General features: G+C 37.9%; 1 long non-coding RNA gene across 1 annotated transcript; it reads right to left on the bottom strand.

Annotated features, from left to right (window-relative positions):
• Positions 1–6,340: 6,340 nt before the first annotated feature.
• Positions 6,341–19,160, bottom strand: LOC108397374 (uncharacterized). The gene is made up of 4 exons (XR_001853172.3): positions 19,103–19,160; positions 8,051–8,337; positions 6,740–6,829; positions 6,341–6,637 (listed from the first exon to the last, which is right to left on the bottom strand). It is a non-coding gene; the product is annotated as an uncharacterized lncRNA (long non-coding RNA).
• Between the last annotated feature and the right edge of the window lie 448 nt (positions 19,161–19,608).

Below are 19,608 nucleotides of genomic sequence, written 5' to 3'. Positions count from 1 at the left end.
CACACAGCCCAGCTGCTGGAAAGCTGCCCATCGGGCTGCTTTGATGTCCCAATGGTGGTTACACAGCACAGTGCTTGGTGAAAATGCACTAGGACAACTTTTTGTGTCCTTTGACCTTTGCTACAGGCATAAAGTTTGGCGTGTCCTTACCCAATTCCCAACATGTTTTCATTCTCAACTTCCACCCTAAAACAAAGTTCACCTTCCAACACAGGACAGCTTGGAAACACATCCGTGCCTACACCTACTGCCAACTGCATTCTCCTTCCCTAGACATTTCTCCCTTCCTGCCTATGCAGGCCCACAGCTGCGCTTGCTTACAATTATGACCTTATCCCTGCTGCTGGTACTATACATCCTATTCCCCTTTGCTTCCCCAAACACAGTCTCACCACCCAGATCCACTACATTTCCTGGCGCATAGACAGTCCTCTGGAAGAAATAGTAGAGCACACACTTCCACACAAGGAAAGCAGTAGGAAAGCACTACAGCAGTCTTGGTCAATAGTAGAAAGAACTATTGTAGACTTGTGGTCTTGGTCAAGAAATTTTGCTTTAGTTGGTTTGGCAATAATAATGTAAAGCAATAGTGTTTAGCTTCCTTTTTTGACACCATTATTTTATGTTAAATTCCTTCAACTTGAAGTTCTTTGAAATTTTTAAGATAAGTTAGTTTCAACTCACTGGATCCCCCAAGTTGCTCTAAAATGAACATCTAAGTATCAACATGAATCAAATGTTCATGCTTTTTCTCAGTGCAAAAGTGGAAACAAAGATTACTTTATTCCAAAAAGTATTTTTTCCATGTTTTTGCCTGGCTCGAAATCAGACTCATGTTCTAAAAAGCAGCGATTAAGTGCAGACTTCTGTTTTAATAGAATATATTTAAGGAAGCCAGGAGCATTCTCTCTGCATTAAGTTGAAAGGTCTTAATCAGAAAGAAAAATTGCTTTCTTGTCTTGACATATATGTCAATGATTGCTACAAGGAGTTATCCATGTAAGTGTACGATATTTCAGCTTTTCATAAATAACTTCCCCTTTCTTTTTGACAATAAATACTGAGGTCTGAACACAAGGGTATCTGACTCAACGTCGCTCATGTCTGAGTCTTCCACTTTGCTATAAAATGCAAATTCACATTTCTTACCGCAACACACACACTTTTTAAATGTGCTTTTACCCTGTGCCTCCTCCCCCTGACTCTCTTCCACCCTAAACAGATAATCTATGTATTTCAAAAGATGTCTTGTTATTGAGATGATAACTGAAAGTCCACCAGATTGCATTTTGGACTAGTAGGCTTCACTCCCTTTTAAAGACAAAGAAGTCCACTAATGATGTTTACCCACCTCAGCTTGTGTTTGTCTAATGTTTAAAAGGGGTTTTGTTATCATTAGACATTCCTGAACAATCACTCTCTTGGAACATCAAGCACACAGAACCAGAGGTGAGGGTCAGGATGGGGGAGGCAGATAAGAAAGAAAGGCTTCTGGGTCCAGTCCTCCCTGCTTGCTCAGCACCATCTAGTGGGGGATTCCAGTGCGACTCTAATATTGAGAAAGCTCAGCTTGGTCCTCAGTACGAGAAAGAAGAGTATTTTATGTCCATCCCCACAGATGACATGCAGCCACTCACCATTCACCTTGTGTGGATTATACACATTTTGAATTATACACAACAAATATTTAATCTTAACTGTTTAATCTTACTTTGTCTCTAACCTGAAATACTTGACTCCTCAACTATCTCTTGATGTGAGGGCAGGAATGCAAATAATATTCATATAATCAAAGCAAGCAGTGCCTGGGAAAAGATCACAAAGCACACCAAAATTAGATAAATAGAATGCTGTTCTAATATGGCCATTTATTATAGTTTTATTACCTTTAAAAACATATTATTGTAAAATGAACTTATATGTACATATAAAAAAATTTTAGATAAATGAAATTTTAAGTACCATAGTATTTAATATTATTATTCTCAGAGGAATACTGAAGAAAATTAAACTTATGTGTGGCTCAGAGCTGTTTATTATGAACATCATGTACTATACAAGGTATTTAGGAACAACAGTGATGTGTGGGACTCGCTACCCTTCCACAAAAAGATTCCTATTCCTGTTCTTGTGTCCTCTTTTCATAGCCTTTCTTCCTTCTTACTTATTTCCAGTAATTTTACCTTCTTGTAGCACCATGCTGTACTACATTTCTTCATTATTTACTTCTTTGAAACTCAATGCTAGACAATCATAAAACTAAATTTACTAAAGCATGTCTAAATTAAGAGTGAGACCCTCAATGGCTCATCTATGGGTAAAATGTATCCATTTTAATTAATGGAATTTGTGACATTTTTTACTGTCTTTTTCCACTTTATCCTGAGCTATCAGATGTCTTCCAGAAAACTGAGGTGGCTGAATAAGTCACCTTCAACTAGTTAAGTGCAACAGATTTTAAAATACCATTGGTTATGGGACGTTTACCAAAATACTTGTTCACATAGAAAATATTAAAAAGGTCCAATTCAACTGTTACAACAATCTACGAAAATGACATATTAGATGCTCCAATATTCCTGTCATATCAGTTTTACTTCATGACTAATTTTGGGGCTGTTTCCTTTTTGAAATCAAGTAGGGACAAATGAGCACTAACTGGACATTCTTTACTTTCTACTAAGTCTCAGACTCCCTTTGGTAGGACAGTGTGGCCGCTAATATAAACTGAAAAGATAGTTACTTATTATCCATGACATTCTAATCCAGGTCTAGTATGGCAAAGGGGCCCTAAAGATGATAATAGTTATATGTTGCCTCTACTTATAGGTTAAAGCCTTAGTTAAAACATAATGTTAGGAGAACAAGATCATGAATGGGATTTCCCCTCCCCAGGGACAGATCCCCTTCTGTGAGGTCTAATGTTTATACCACTTGGAGAACTCTTTTAAGAAATAAAACACAGCATTACAATTATGTAAAAAAGTAAACATTTAAGAATAATTTCAAAGAGGTGATAAATACTATAAACATTGCAAAATCCAGATTAACAGAATAACTTTATTAACTACCTGATACTTCTACAATATTTTTTCTACTCTCTTAACTGCAAAATCTTTGAGGCCTCTTTGAATGATAATTTTATTACATAATGTTCTATAAAAACAACGAAATATACTTCACTCTTTCTTCTAGCATAGGAGCTCTGGATTGACAAAAATTTAGAAAAAATGGGAACAAGAATGCCCTCTATGAATGGAAATATGGGATTTCTATAGATGGGTGAACTTCACCATCTGAAGGAATAAACCAAGAGAACATCAGTTAATGTGGGAGGATCTAGCTGGGGTTATTTTTGGAAATGGCTTTGGTGTCTTCAGTAAAAGGAAATCATGAAGCCCAGTGTTGAAAAGCATGGGCCACGTACAACCGTGTGACTTCAGCAAATAACAATCTTTCTACACTGCATTCCTCTAATTTCTAATTCATAAAGTTGTTGGGAGGATTAAATGAGAAAGTTAAGGCAACATGCTTAATACAGTACTTATTTTGTTGTTCTTTAACTTTGCTGCTGAATTGTTTTACCTTAAATATTAATAATAGTACAAAAAACAAATATAAAAACTCCCTAAGTGATGCTGATCCATAATCAAGATTGGAAACTACCTGACCACACTTGTACCAATAATTTAGTTACTTTGATGGGAGTTGCCCTGGAGGAGAAGTGAGAGAGAAAACTGATGTAATTCCTTTTATAGTGAAGAAGAAATGCATTCATTTTAAACCAGTTTTGCTGCCATAAAAAAATGATGGATTTAAAGACTTGTTTAGTCATGTTTCTAAATGTCGAAAATAAGTTTTTTAAAAAGTGATTTAAATCAACAATATTGAAATTGAGTCAAGCATATTTGGAAATTGCCCATTTCTACTGCTCCTAGGCTAATGATTTTCACTAATAAAGGTGCTTTTAAAGAGCCTTTTGTGTGGTGCAGCGCCCAGTGTTTTATTCTCTCCAGAGGACAGGCTTGGGTGCTAGACAGATCCATGTTTCAGTCTCAGTTTTGCCACTGATTCTCCAAGTGACTTTGAGAAAATTATTAACCTCTCTAAAGGGTTTACTTTTCTACCAAAAAAGAAGAGAAAGCAGGTCTACCACCTGACTTTGCTACAAAGCTTTGAATGAGAGTGAATGGCATGTTTTTAGCACAGTTCTGACACATTTCAAGCGCTTAATAAAAGTTAGCTGCTATTTACATTTTTATTGCTCTCATTTGGTTGGGAGTGTGAGGTTTTTATTTTGGCTTTTATTTTACGATAGTTTTATTTCCCCTAAGAGCTATACTGGGTTCATATAGTACTTTGCTAGGCCTTCTCTTTTATAAGTCAACACTCTGAGGCTTAAAAGTCAATCACTGACAGAGATTTAAACACACAGAGTGCTTAACAAAAAGTGGAGTGCACCAGCAGGTATGTGTGTGTGAGTGGGTGCATGTTCTGATTTCTTGCATTCAACACACCTTTAAAATTGTACTTAAATATGTAAGTGTCCAGAAAAATAATGAAAATCGCCTAGAAATAAAAAATTAACTTTTGGAGGCTTTCTCAGAATAGTCTACTTCAGACGTATCCATGTAATTCTATAATATAGCCTAAGAGGCACCTTATTAACTTATACAAATCACTTAGGTTCCTGGTGACTTGAACCTCTCATATGTAAAATGGGGATAAGAGGACTTATTTTAGATTTGCATTGTGTCATTCATTCATTTATTAGGTACAGCAGTGAACAAGACAGACATGATTCCAGGCCTCATGGACTTACAACCTTATAGGTGTACCAGACTCTGAGTAGTACAATGAGTGTTATAAAGGAAGAGTGCAGGGGACACTGGGCACCTACAACAGGCTGATATAGTCTAGTCTGAGGAAAGGGCATTTGATTTTTAGGAGTTAAAATTTACTATGGGAAGAGGATTGGAGAGCAGGATAAGAATTGGGTACACCAAGTAATTCATCCATTCATTCATGTATTTATTCAACAAATAACTAACAAGATGGACAAATCCCTGCCTTCACGGAGCTTACATTCTAATGTATGTGTAAAGCACCCAACCACAATGCCTAGTACACAGTACGCAGTTAGTCAAAGTTAAGCATCTTCCGTAAACCTCATATATCCATACCCATTACCTCTGCATTCAAGTCTTAATCTGGGCTATTCCAGAGCTCTCCTCACTTAGCTCATCTGCCACACAGCTATTAAAGTTACCATCCCCAAACACTTATCTTTTAATGCTCTTAAAGGCTATGTCTGTTTTTGGAGCATTTATTGGAGGAAATTTTATCCATCTGTTCCACAGAATCCTAAAAATGAGGTCTGTTTCTCTGGGGGTTAGTTACTGTTGGCCACACTATATTCGGTGTCTGGAACACCCACCACGAGAAGGACAGAAGTTTTCTGAGCTTTCTGAGGTGGTCTTATAGTAGTAAACTGAAATCTGATGTGTTAATTCTATCAGAGCTGAAAATACATTTCCAACTTGAAATGTCTGGACCAAAGATCTGATAATTGTTTACTGGATGATAGGTTTCCATATGGGGTACCAAATGATTAACACAGAAAACCCAGGATCATACTGGATCAGTGGGGCAAACAACAAAGAAATAGAGGCAGTGAGCTCAACAGCAGCTGTGGCTTGCTAAAGCAATAAATGCCAGACTAATTCTTCCAATTCCTAAACCAGACTCAGCCTATCTCAGTAATAGCCAACAGACTATTAGTCCATGTGTAATTTTATTATTTTACTTCCAGCATTCAGTTGTGGTTTTTGATGCATGGAAAGTGGATTTTTTTTAAACAAGTTGCTTCAAAAGTAGGTTTCAATGTACTTACCAGAGAAGAATCACCTTGTATATGATTTTGTTTCTCACTTAGTTTTCCACCAAACCACTGTTATGCAAAAATTCCCCATGCAACTGAAGTTGTGTGTGTGTGTGTGTGTGTGTTTAAGAGATCCCCAGCATAGCCTTTGAAAATTGTATCCTGTTAAGTATCTAATTTTAAGAACATGGTCCTTTTCTTTTTGCTTGTATTATTACTATAGCTGAAAAATGAGATTATTTGGAGACAAGGAAAAGTAAAGCAAAAAAAATACGCTTCTTCAAATCTCTAAATTCTTCATGGAACTTGACCTATGATATATTTTCAACAAATGCAACATTTAGAAATGGAATACTTTTTTTTCTTTTAATTCTGTTAGGATTCTATTGGCTGTCAGTGACAGAGAATACAAATCAATTTTGTTCAAACAAAGATTTATTTGCTTATATAACTGAAATGTCCAAACTGAGCCAGGATTACTATTCTCTTATTCCTTTCTCTGGGCCCAAGTAATCAGAACTTCCAATAGTTTATGGGGCTGCATCTTTCCAGCTTCTGATTCAGAAGAAAGAGCAAATGTCTTTCTCCCAGCATTTTTAGCATACTCCCTTCTATTTGTTCTGATTGAACACACTTGGGTCACATAATCATCCCTGAATCAGTCTCTGTGGTCAGGGAAATGCAGTGTTGTAACTGGCTGAGGGCAGAGTCATGTGTTCTTCTCCAGGGTCTGGACACAGAGCCCTATACAGCCATCTAAGTAGAAAGTGGGAGAGGAGCAGATGCACACAGTAAAACCAGGGCTGTTGATGGAAAGAGGAAAAATGGATGTTGGGGAGACAAACAACTAATACTCACTTGAGCTTACATCTTCCTTCTCACCAAGTACCACTTAGTGATTCCTCTCCATTCACATGTCACCAGTCTCCCTCCAGTTCATGTCTCATTCTGAAACCAGAGATACTTTTCTGGTGAGGGCAGGGGAGAGACACAACTGCTTCTATTATTTCGCTTCTTCTTAAAAATAATTTTTAGTTTCCCATTGCCTATAGAGTGTTTCTTAACCTGGGATACATCCCTGCAAAGACTGGGGCAGTAGGCTGGAGTCTAAAACATAAAATAAACTGGAGGTATCTTCCTTGGCCATCACTTTCACTTGAAGATTTAGAAAAATACAGTAAGTGTATAATATCAAACATAGATATGTTATGGAGTAGGGTTGCAAAATTCACATGAATTCAAATAAGCCACATGACTTCAAATAAATCGTATGCCTCACTTGCATGTTTAGTGCGATGCCCTATGTCCCCCTATTGTACAAGTTTACTTCCTTAAAAGATAAACAAATTCTTAGCTTGGTGCATCAGGTTATTTTCTTGTTCCACTTCTATACTAGGAAAACTTTTATTCATTCTTCAGTATCCAATCCAAATTTTGTTTCTGCACCAAAGCACATCATAATCTAATAATATTTCATTTGTAATTTTCCTTGAAAATTTTCCTGACTCTGACAATGGGTCGTTCTTCAATTTTTGATTACTAGACTATTTTATTTATGCCATTGTTATAACACATAGTACATTATATTGAAGTTAGGTTTGAAGGGATGTGTCTATCTCTTCTACTCAGACTCTGGTGTTTGTGATAACCCCAGCATCTAACACATGACTGGCAATATATATTGACTGACCAACCTCAATATTGATAGTATGCCTCGTTGCTATTTGTACTTACAGTATGTCATTCAGGACCAAAGAAAAAGCTCAAACACACACTGAATGAATTATTACCAAATATAAGATTTCTAACATTTAATATTAGATCCTAGAGACATTTAAGGGCATGGGAAAAGGTAGAGCTTAGAGAAAAATGAATAATAATTACAATATGCCAAGATCTTGGGCAATATCAGGAGCCAAGGGCAACCCCTTGTGGGGCCCTTCTCTCTGAGCAACCCAAGTAAGAGTCAATTCCTAATGGTGAGAGAGGACCAAGCTTGAGGGCAGGAGCTCAGTGTTAGTGCACATATTTCTGATTAAAAGTAAAGGAAAACCTCAATTTATCAAATTAAGCAAAGAAAAACATTTAAGTAGGATGTTAAATAGAGTGCAAATACCAGGGTTGTATCTCAGTTGCTTCCTTCTTTCCCTTCTGCCAACCCCAGAATACCTTGCTTTGTCTTCAGCTAGCTCTCGTCCTGGTTGCAAGATGACTTCCAGAGTTCCAGAGTTTGCTGCCATGCAGGCTTGACAATGTCCAGTGGTAGAAGAGGATCATCTCTTCCTCATGATTCTTTTAATAATAAAAAACTGTTCCCGATTAATGATGGATTAAAGATGGCGGCGTGAGAGGAGAGACAGAGGCCCTCCTAAAACTGGATACAATTAGAAAATTTAATTGGTGCAACTAATCCTGAGAGAGCAACAGGAAAGTGGACGGCGTCAGGCTGCACACACCTGGAGAAAAGAGCAGACCTCAATGAGCGGGGTAACCTACCAGCGCTGTGGCTCCACTGGACCCGAGCCCCTCCCCCACCCCAGCTCACGGCGGGAGGAAGACAAACAGAGCAGGGAGGGAGTGGAAGGCTTGGGACTGGTGAATACCTAGCTCCGGAGATCTGCTCTGGGAACACAAACCTACATTTCATGGTGCTTTCATGAGACTCGCATGGAAAGTTAACACAGCACAGTTCCTGGGGAGACTGGGATTCCGGCTGCTTGTGGAAAGCAGGGATCCATATCTGGCTGCTCTGGGACAAAAACTTACACCTGTGTGCCCGGCTCACTGGCTCAGGCAGTGGATACAGACAGGAGCCAGGAGGCAGGAAATAGCTCTTTCCTCCCCGTAAGCACCAGTACCGCTCCCCTGCGACCCTGAAATTGCTTCAGGGGCTCAGCAGCTCCAGTATAGAACTTCTGAACACTAGAGGTGCCATATACAAACATGAAACCCCAAAGGAACCTTGTCCAGCGTAAAATTGTTAATACAACTCCCAGGAAAGATTTAAATGATATAGACCTCGTGACTCTTCCTGAAAGGGAGTTCAAAATAAAAATAATCAACATCCTAATGGAGGTACAGAAAGACATCCAAGAACTCAGGAATGAATTCAGGTCAAAGATCCAATCATTAAAGAACACGATGGAGGGTATTAAAAGCAGGTTGGATACGGTGGAGGAGACAATAAATGAAATAGAAACTAGAGAAGAGGAATACAGAGAAGCTGAGGCACAGAGAGAAAAAAGGATCTCTAAAAATGAAAGAATATTGAGAGAACTGTGTGACCAATCCAAGCAGAACTATATTCGCATTATAGGGATACCAGAAGAAGAAGAGAGAGAAAAAGGGATAGAAAGTGTCTTTGAGGAGGTAGTTGCTGAAAATTTCCCCAATCTGGGGAAGGAGATAGTCTCTCAGGCCATGGAGACCCACAGATCCCCCTACACAAGGGACCCAAAGAAGACAACATCAAGACACGTAGTAATTAAAATGGGAAAGATCAAGGATAAGGACAGACTGTTAAAAGCAGTCAGAGGCAGAAATAAGATCACATACAAAGGAAAGCCCATCAGACTAACAACAGACTTCTCAGCAGAAACCTTACAGGCCAGAAGGGAGTGGCATGATGTATTTAATGCCATGAAGCAGAAGGGCCTGGAACCAAGATTACTTTATCTGGCAAGATTATCATTTAAATTTGAAGGAGGGATTAAACAATTTCCAGATAAGCAAAAGCTGAGAGAGTTTACCTCCCACAAACCATCTCTGCAGTCTATTTTGGAGGGACTGCTAAAGATGGAAGTGTTCCTAGGGGTGGATACCTGTCACCAGAAGTAGGAAAATTATGGTAGGGAGGGTGGAGCAGCTGATTGCGAGGCAAATGCAAAATTAAATTGACTATCCCCAAAGCAAATCAAGGGGTAGAGAAAAAGTATAGAATCTGATACCTAATATATAAAGAATGAAGGAGGAAGAAAAAGGAGGAGAAATAGAAAAGAACCTTTAGATTGTGTTTGTAACAGCATACTAAGTAAGTTAAGTTAGACTCTTAGACAGTAAGGAAAGTAACCTGGAACCTTTGGTAACCACGAATCTAAAGCCTGAAATGGCAATAAGTACATACCTATCGATAATCACCCTAAATGTAAATGGACTGAATGCACCAATCAAAAGACATAGAGTCACCGAATGGATAAAAAAACAAGATCCATCTATATGCTGATTACAAGAGACTCACCTCAAACCCAAAGACATGCACAGACTAAAAGTCAAGGGATGGAAAAAGATATTTCATGCAAACAATAGGGAGAAAAAAAGCAGGTGTTGCAGTACTATTATCAGACAAAATAGACTTCAAAACAAAGAAAGTAACAAGAGATAAAGAAGGACATTACATAATGATAAAGGGCTCAGTCCAACAAGAGGATATAACCATTATAAATATATATGCACCCAACACAGGAGCACCAGCATATGTGAAACAAATACTAAGAGAACAAAAGGAGGAAATAGAATACAATGCATTCATTTTAGGAGACTTCAACACACCATTCACTACAAAGGACAGATCTACCAGATAGAAAATAAGAAAGAACACAGAGGCACTGAACAACACATTAGAACAGATGGACCTAATAGACATCTATGGAACTCTACACCCAAAAGCAACAGGATACACATTCTTCTCAAGTGCACATGGAACATTCTCCAGAATAGACCACATACTAGGCCACAAAAAGAGCCTCAGTAAATTCCAAAAGATTGAAATTCTACCAACCAACTTTTCAGACCACAAAGGTATAAAACTAGAAATAAATTGTACCAAGAAAGCAAAAAGGCTCACAAACACATGGAGGCTTAACAACATGCTTCTAAATAGTCAATGGATCAACAATCATATTAAAATGGAGATCCAGCAATATATGGAAACAAATGACAACAACAACACAAAGCACCAACTTCTGTGGGATGCAGCAAAAGCAGTCTTAAGAGGAAAGTATATAGCAATCCAGGCATATTTAAAGAAGGAAGAACAAACCCAAATGAAGAGTCTAATGTCACAGTTATCAAAATTGGAAAAAGAAGAACAAATGAGGCCTAAAGTCAGCAGAAGGAGGGACATAATAAAGATGAGAGAAGAAATAAACAAAATTGAGAAGAATAAAACAATAGAAAAAAATCAATGAAACCAAGAGCTTGTTATTTGAGAAAATAAACAAAATAGATAAGCCTCTAGTCAGACTTATTAAGAGAAAAAGAGAATCAACACACATCAACAGAATCAGAAATGAGAAAGGAAACATCACGACGGACCCAACAGAAATACAAAGAATTATTAGAGACTACTATGAAAACCTATATGCTAAGAAGCTGGAAAACCTAGAAGAAATGGACAACTTCCTAGAAAAATACAACCTTCCAAGACTCACCAAGGAAGAAACACAAAATCTAAACAAACCAATTACCAGCAAAGAAATTGAAGCGGTAATCAAAAAACTACCCAGGAAAAAAAACCCTGGGCCAGATGGATTTACCTCGGAATTTTATAAGACATACAGAGAAGATATAATACCCATTCTCCTTAAAGTTGTCCAAAAAATAGAAGAGGAGGGAATACTCCCAAACTCATTCTATGAAGCCAACATCACCCTAATACCAAAACCAGACAAAGACCCCACCAAAAAAGAAAATTACAGACCAATATCCCTGATGAATGTAGATGCAAAAATACTCAATAAAATATTAGCAAACCGAATTCAAAAATATATCAAAGGATCATACACCACGACCAAGTGGGATTCATCCCAGGGATGCAAGGATGGTACAACATTTGAAAATCCATCAACGTCATCCACCACATCAACAAAAAGAAAGACAAAAACCACATGATCATCTCCATAGATGCTGAAAAAGCATTCGACAAAATTCAACATCCATTCATGCTAAAAACTCTCAGCAAAATGGGTATAGAAGGCAAGTTTCTCAACATAATAAAGGCCATATACGATAAACCCACAGCCAACATCATACTGAACAGCGAGAAGCTGAAAGCTTTTCCTCTGAGATTGGGAACAAGACAGGAATGCCCACTCTCCCCACTGTTATTTAACTTAGTACTGGAGGTCCTAGCCATGGCAATCAGACAAAACAAAGAAATACAAGGAATCCAGATTGGTAAACAAGAAGTTAAACTGTCACTATTTGCTGATGACATGATAGTGTACATAAAAAACCCTAAAGACTCCACTCCAAAACTACTAGAACTGATATCGGAATACAGCAAAGTTGCAGGATACAAAATTAACACACAGAAATCTGTGGCTTTCCTACACACTAACAATGAGCCAATAGAAAGAGAAATCAGGAAAACAATTCCATTCACAATAGCATCAAAAAGAAAATACCTAGGAATCAAATAAATAAAATACCTAGGAATAAACCTAACCAAAGAAGTGAAAGACCTATACCCTGAAAACTATAAGACATTCTTAAGAGAAGTTAAAGAGGACACTAACAAATGGAAACTCATCCCATGCTCTTGGCTAGGAAGAATTAATATTGTCAAAATGGCCATCCTGCCCAAAGCAATATACAGATTTGATGCAATCCCTATCAAATTACCAACAACATTCTTCAACGAACTGGAACAAATAGTTCAAAAATTCATATGGAAACACCAAAGCCCCCGAATAGCCAAAGCAATCCTGAGAAAGAAGAATAAAGTGGCAGGGATCTCACTCCCCAACTTCAAGCTCTACTACAAAGCCATAGTAATCAAGACAATTTGGTACTGGCACAAGAACAGAGCCACAGACCAGTGAACCAGATTAGAGACTCCAGACATTAACCCAAACATATATGGTCAATTAATATTTGATAAAGAAGCCATGGACATACAATGGAGAAATGACAGTCTCTTCAACAGATGGTGCTGGCAGAACTGGACAGCTACATGTAAGAGAATGAAACTGGATCACTGTCTAACCCTATACACAAAAGTAAATTCAGAATGGATCAAAGACCTGAATGTAAGTCATGAAACCATAAAACTCTTAGAAAAAAACATAGGTAAAAATCTCTTGTATGTGAACATTAGTGACTACTTCATGAATATATCTCCCTGGGCAAGGAAAACAAAAGCAAAAATGAACAAGTGGGACTATATCAAGCTGAAAAGCTTCTGTACAGCAAAGGACACCATCAATAGAACAAAAAGGTACCCTACAGTATGGGAGAATATATTCGTAAATGACAGATCCGATAAAGGCTTGACATCCAAAATATATAAGGAGCTCACATACCTCAACAAACAAAAAGCAAATAATCCAATTAAAAAATGGGCAGAGGAGCTGAAAAGACAGTTCTCCAAAGAAGAAATTCAGATGTCCAACAGACACATGAAAAGATGCTCCACATCGCTAGTTATCAGAGAAATGCAAATTAAAACCACAATGAGATATCACCTCACACCAGTAAGGATGGCCACCATCCAAAAGACAAACAACAACAAATGTTGGTGAGGTTGTGGAGCAAGGGGAACCCTCCTACACTGCTGGTGGGAATGTAAATTAGTTCAACCATTGTGGAAAGCAATATGGAGGTTCCTCAAAATGTTCAAAATAGACTTACCATTTGACCCAGGAATTCCACTTCTAAGAATTTACCCTAAGAATGCAGCACTCCAGTTTGAAAAAGACAGATGCACCCCTATGTTTATCACAGCAATATTTACAATAGCCAAGAAATGGAAGCAACCTAAGTGTCCATCAGTAGATGAATGGATAAAGAAGATGTGGTACATATGCACAATGGAAAATTATTCAGCCATGAGAAGAAAACAAATCCTACCATTTGCAACAACATGGATGGAGCTAGAGAGTATTATGCTTAGTGAAATAAGCCAAGCAGAGAAAGACAAATACCAAATGATTTCACTCATCTGTGGAGTATAAGAACAAAAGAAAAACTGAAGGAACAAAACAGCAGCAGAATCACAGAACCCAAGAATGGACTAACAGTTACCAAAGGGAAAGAGACTGGGGAGAATGGGAGGGTAGGGAGGGATAAGGGTGGGGAAGAAGAAAAGGGGTATTATGATTAGCATGTATAATGTTGGGGGTGGGGGAAAGGGGAGGGCTTTGCAACACAGAGAAGACAAGTAGTGATTCTACAGCGTCTTGCTATGCTGATGGACAGTGACTGTAATGGGGTTTGTGGGGGGGACTTGGGGTAGGGGAGAGCCTAGTAAACATAATGTTCTTCAAAAAATAAAAATAAAAATAAATAAAAACTGTTTCCAGATTTCCCCTTGCATCTCACCAGATAGAACTGAGCACATGCTTATACCATTGGAATAGATCATCAGGATGGGCTAAACCCAATCATTTTGGAATTAGGAGTGGATACCAATAAAGGATGTGAAAATATTTGGGAATACCTGGATTTGGGTTGCAAAGAGAAAAGAGAATTTACTGTGTGGCAGAGATCAACAGGATCTTCTACAGACTTTTTGTCATTATGCTGGTGGAGAATAATTTTCAGAGCAATGAAAGAGTTGCAGCCCAAAGATAGGTGAGATCCTACTGTAAGGAATACTAGTTTAGAAAGGCAGTTATTCACATTCAAAAAATATGTCTTAATTCTTTGTGGAAAAAAGTAAGATAACAAAAATATATATATTTTAAAGTTATAACTGGAGAATTTGATGTACTGTAATTCTTTTTTCTTTGTTTTCAAAGTTTTGTAATGTGACTATATTACCTTAGGCTGGCATATAGATTATAAAAACACAAATAAGATTATGCTTTATATATGTATTTATATATACACATCTTTTTTAAGCATATTATCATTTCTGTTTTATCCCTTTATAATTTTAACTCCATTGAACACAATACAGTTTTTATATTTCTAGTGTCAGCACATAGTCTCAGAAGCAGGAGTGTTTAAAGATTCTATTTCTAAATTACTTAAAAACTTCAGATACATCCTTTTACCTCCCCCTTAGTAATGGAAATGTTTTCCTTCTCCTACACTTTGTAAAAATTAAAGCTGTATCCCAGAATAACATGTAACCCAAGACTTTCTTCTACTGTATACTCTTAAAATCTTCTGAAACCCTATAAAAACAGCCTTGGGTACTGCTGCTGACTTGTGATCGATGTCTGACTAAATCTGTGACAGTCATATTTAAATGCAACTTTTGTTGGTTGTGTGAAGTTTTATTTGGAGCAAAGAAAATTTTTTTCTTTCCTTTTTTTTCTGATTGCATTTGTTTTCTTCCCTTCTAGATCTGAGCTATGCCTTTATTTTTTCTGAGTTCCTCTCTCATCATGTCTATGTGTCCATCATGTCAACACCCACGACAGAGTTCACTACTGGATTCCTCACCACTGCTATCTGTGCATACTTCTCATCACTTTCTTCTGCAACATCAGATACATGCTGAATCTCTAGGTCTCTAGGACGAAAATGTCTCTTCAAATGTGACCAGAATAGGTCATCCATCTTTAGAAAGGATTCTCCCATCATGAGAAAAGATTTCTCTACTTCTTGGGCTTATTCTAACTTCTGAGGGATATTTGTGTCTTAACTGAACCAGGAAAGATATTCAAATTTTCTTTATTTGTGGTGAATCATTTGGGGAGCAGGGGAATTGTCATTAGATTGATTTTCCATCACACTTTTGGCAGTGGGAACTTGGTTTCCTCCTGTTTCAGGGAGGAAGCTTGTGGGCCTACCATCGTTTCATGTGGTGGTAAGCAGCCAAAGATGGCCAACGTTTGAAAGCAACTGCTCATACAGACCTGGGTGCTTCTTCCCTTGGTCTCTAAGAGGGCACCGCTCTTCTCTTAGACATCTTCCTACTCTACTGGCCACCCCTATGAAGTCTCCTTTGCTGTTTCCTCTTCATGTTCCCAAACTCTATCAGATACCTGAGATTCCAGTCATTGGGCCTCTTCTATACTGTATCTACATATCATTCCCTCTCTGATCTCATCCTCTTCTCTGGCTTTAAATACACCTATAGGTAGATTTCCCTAAATTTCTGTCTCTAGCCTGAACCATTTTCCAAGCTCTAGACGTCTCTCCTTGGATGTCTAAAAAACACCTAAAACTTAACATATCCAAAACTGAACCAGATTTTCCTCCCTAAATGTGCTTTCCCTGTACCTTCCCCATCTCTCCATATGATAAATCTCACTCTTCCAGTGCTCAAGCAACAGCCTATCTCCTCTATCAAAGTCAACATTCAGTCCATCAGCAAATCCTTTTTGCTTCTACCTTTAATTTGTACTCATCATCTGGCCACTTCTTACCACCACCACCATCACCTAGTAAAAGCCACATCCTCTCCTGCCTAGATTATCAGTATAGCACCTAACTGATCTAATTTTCTTCTTACCTCCTATAGTATATTTCCATAAAACTATCCTTTTAAAATATAACTGAGGTCATATCACTTCTGTGCTCAACACCCTCAAAAACATCCCATCTCACTTATGAAAATACTCCAATATCCTGCCGTTGTGCCACAGCCTAAATATGTCCCCCTCCTACTATTCTCATGTACTCTGCTAGTTTCTTTCTCACTTTCCCTGTTCCAGTCAGGGCTGACTTCTCTGATAGGCATTGAGCATGGTGCTATAGGCCCACAACACTTTTAGGAGTCCACACAATTTTTTAATCTCTTTTAATAACAGAAGAAAAAAATTTCTGAGTTAAAGGCAGTATTTTAACTTCTAATACTAGTATTTTTGTTTTTATACCAACATAGTCATAAAATATAATTTTTAGTAATTCTTTTATGAAGGAAGGGGCCTACAAAAGCAAAAGTGCCTAGGGCCCAAAAAAATTCTAACAGGGCCCTCAAGGAAGTCTAGGCTGGATTCCAGGCAGAGTAAGGAACATCTTACTGTTTCATAAAGTGAGACAGCTAAGGAATTGTTCCCTTTTTGGTTTTGCATCTCCCATTTCACCCTATTCATCATTGTTCAGTGATTGCCTTCCTTCCTAGTGCTCAGCACTTTCCCAAATGAGTTAAGAACAACACTTCACACAAACAATGAGGACCTGCTGTCACATGAATGGAATCCCACCTTGAGGTCTTAAGGCATGGCCACCCACACCTTCCCTAAGGATCTCCACTTGCCTCCTGGGTGCAGGCCTTAAAAGAACCAAAGATGGGAGACCATCAGACTTGCAGTTCAGGCTACCTGACTGCCTATTTAGCTGGTATGAGAAAACAGTCCTTAACTATAATGTGTGCCCAAATTGCATTAAGAAAACAGACCCTATATTTTCAACCTCAACATTTATATCACACATTTTGGTATTTCCTTTTTATAAAGATTTTCTATTGTCTTGTACTTCAATGATGGTAAAATGTCCACCTTTAATTTTCTCCTCCAATTACAGTTTTTAAATATAGGTAAGTTATAAGTTGTTGCTATTATATCTTTGAAATTACCTCTAAATCTAGCCAGACCAGTACCTTTACAGGAGATCAGAGAAATTACTAAAACACCCTTTCTGGCATTACCTAAGAAAAATTTTGGTAGAAAGTTCTAAAAGTATTCATAAATTGGTTTTGCAAAATCACTTTCATTTGTAATATGCAAAAATGAAAACTCACCCACAGTGTAGTCTCAAAGCAATCCTGATTTTACCTTTTACTTCCTTTTAATTTTCTGTAAAAATAAGCTCTTTCTAGAATGCTTTATCCTACTGATCTACTTGCTTTTTCCATCCCTCGTGATGTTTAAGAATGGGTTACAGAAAGATACCTGGATACCTACACCGAAAGTTGTTAAAAACTGATTATCAATTCCTGGAGTATGTTCCTATCTGGATGCACATGAATGAAATAATGAACTCTCAAAGTTCTTTCCATGCTTTTAATTTGATGAACCACTTCATAAAGTAATATGTTTCTATTTCTTAGCTCATTTACATGTTTGCCTTTCCTAGTGTTCCCTTTCCAGCCAAGTTTCCTCCTAATACCAGTTCAAACTGGTGAGACTTCAGACAAGTAGTTTCTCAACCCTGTCTGTACAACAGAATCATCTGAGGAGATTCAGAAAACTTCTGATGACCTGGCCCCACCGTAGAGAGTCTGAGTACCTTGAGTATATATGCACTACTTAGTTATTAGGTTACCATATCATCAAAGCATATTAAAAAGGAGAGGGGAACCCATTATTCCTTCTTCCTGTCTTGACAGCTAATAAATTATTTTTTACCCCCAAAAGAAAAATGCGACCAAAGAAATTTTTACTTTTAGTAAATAAAGCATGTTAACTCTCAAAAGGTGGTTGGCCTTTTAAACAGCATGGCCATGCACAGAAAGACAGCTGGGTGGGTCTGCATGCCCTTCATATACATGCCAACACCTAGTTTGGGTCTCAGAATAAATATTTTTAATATTGTCTCATTCTGGACTGTTTAAACATGCCCTGTATCAGCTGCCTGCATATCTTAATGTACTAGCATGAAAGTTTCCAGCAGCTCATTCTTTTTTCACTAAAATGAATTCTTCATTACATGTATTCCATCACTGAAAAATAACATCAGAAAAAAAGTTGCAAGATGTAATACTGGCCAGCACCATATTCGTAAAAGGCTAAAACACAAATCTTTGTTAAAGAAAATACTGCAGTTTTCCACTTCGCTATGTGTTAAACCTAACCCTTCATCCCTGGTTTCTCCCTGTTCTCCAACAACATAGGTTTACTATACTTCACTGTCATTTTCCAGGAATTTTCAGTCATTAATGAATATGAATTCTCTTCTTCTTTCTCAAGAGAAGTAGATGGAGCAGAGGAATGGGAGATGGGGGGCTCCTTTTTACCTCCATCGTATTCTTCTACCATTCCTTCCTGAAGGATGGAAGCAGCCCTACAGGAAACATTTTTTTGCCTCTCAGCCTCTCCAGAGCCAACGCCGGAATCCAGTGGGTCAACATCACTAACACCTATCTTTGCCACCTACGGTCAAAGCTTTTTTTTTGTTCCTGAGTTTCAACACATACTACAACAGCATAAATGTTTTTTCTCACTTGAGTAAGAACATTTAGGGATGGTTTAGGTGAGGAGGGGAGGAGAGGAGAGAGGGGAAAAAATGGATTAAAAAAAAACCTCTAAAATTTTTTCTTAGGAATCTAGATTTTCAAAATTATACCACAGCATTTTGTCCTAATTGGTATAAAATAATCAACAATACCTTCCTTTGTAGTCTCTCTCCTGAGTGTGCAGCCCCTGGTTTGGGAGAGGAAGTTTTAACCCTGTCTGAGGTGAATGCCAGGAATCGTTTTAGGATGATTTACCAGAAGTCAGTCAGGAAGCTGACGTGTGGTGCCTGTTTGGAAAGAAAGAAGTACAGAGCCAGGGCATTTCATGTCACTGAGAATCCACACTGACCTTTGATACAGAGATAGGTAGTACTATTACTCCAATATCAAACGCTCAAATGAGAGCTTTGACCGCATGTCTGATCACTCCCATATCCCTCATGGCAAAATGAAGACTCTACATGCTTTAATACAGAACCACTAACTCTTAAAAAAATGCTAAAAGGCTACCCAGTCCCTACTTTCTCTCTGGTTCACTCACAAGCACAGACAAGATCAGTGGTTTCCTTATGGTCACCCAGCGACACAGGCTTAGAATAAGCACCTTCTCTGGTCATCTCATTGCTAATTCATTCTCCAAATGACTTCTTTTTCTGGG

Source organism: Manis javanica, chromosome 5 (assembly GCF_040802235.1).
Source record: "Manis javanica isolate MJ-LG chromosome 5, MJ_LKY, whole genome shotgun sequence".
Taxonomy (NCBI): Eukaryota; Metazoa; Chordata; class Mammalia; order Pholidota; family Manidae; genus Manis; species Manis javanica.
The sequence above is the reverse complement of the archived record's forward strand: the minus strand, read 5'-3'. Positions and strand labels throughout refer to the sequence as shown.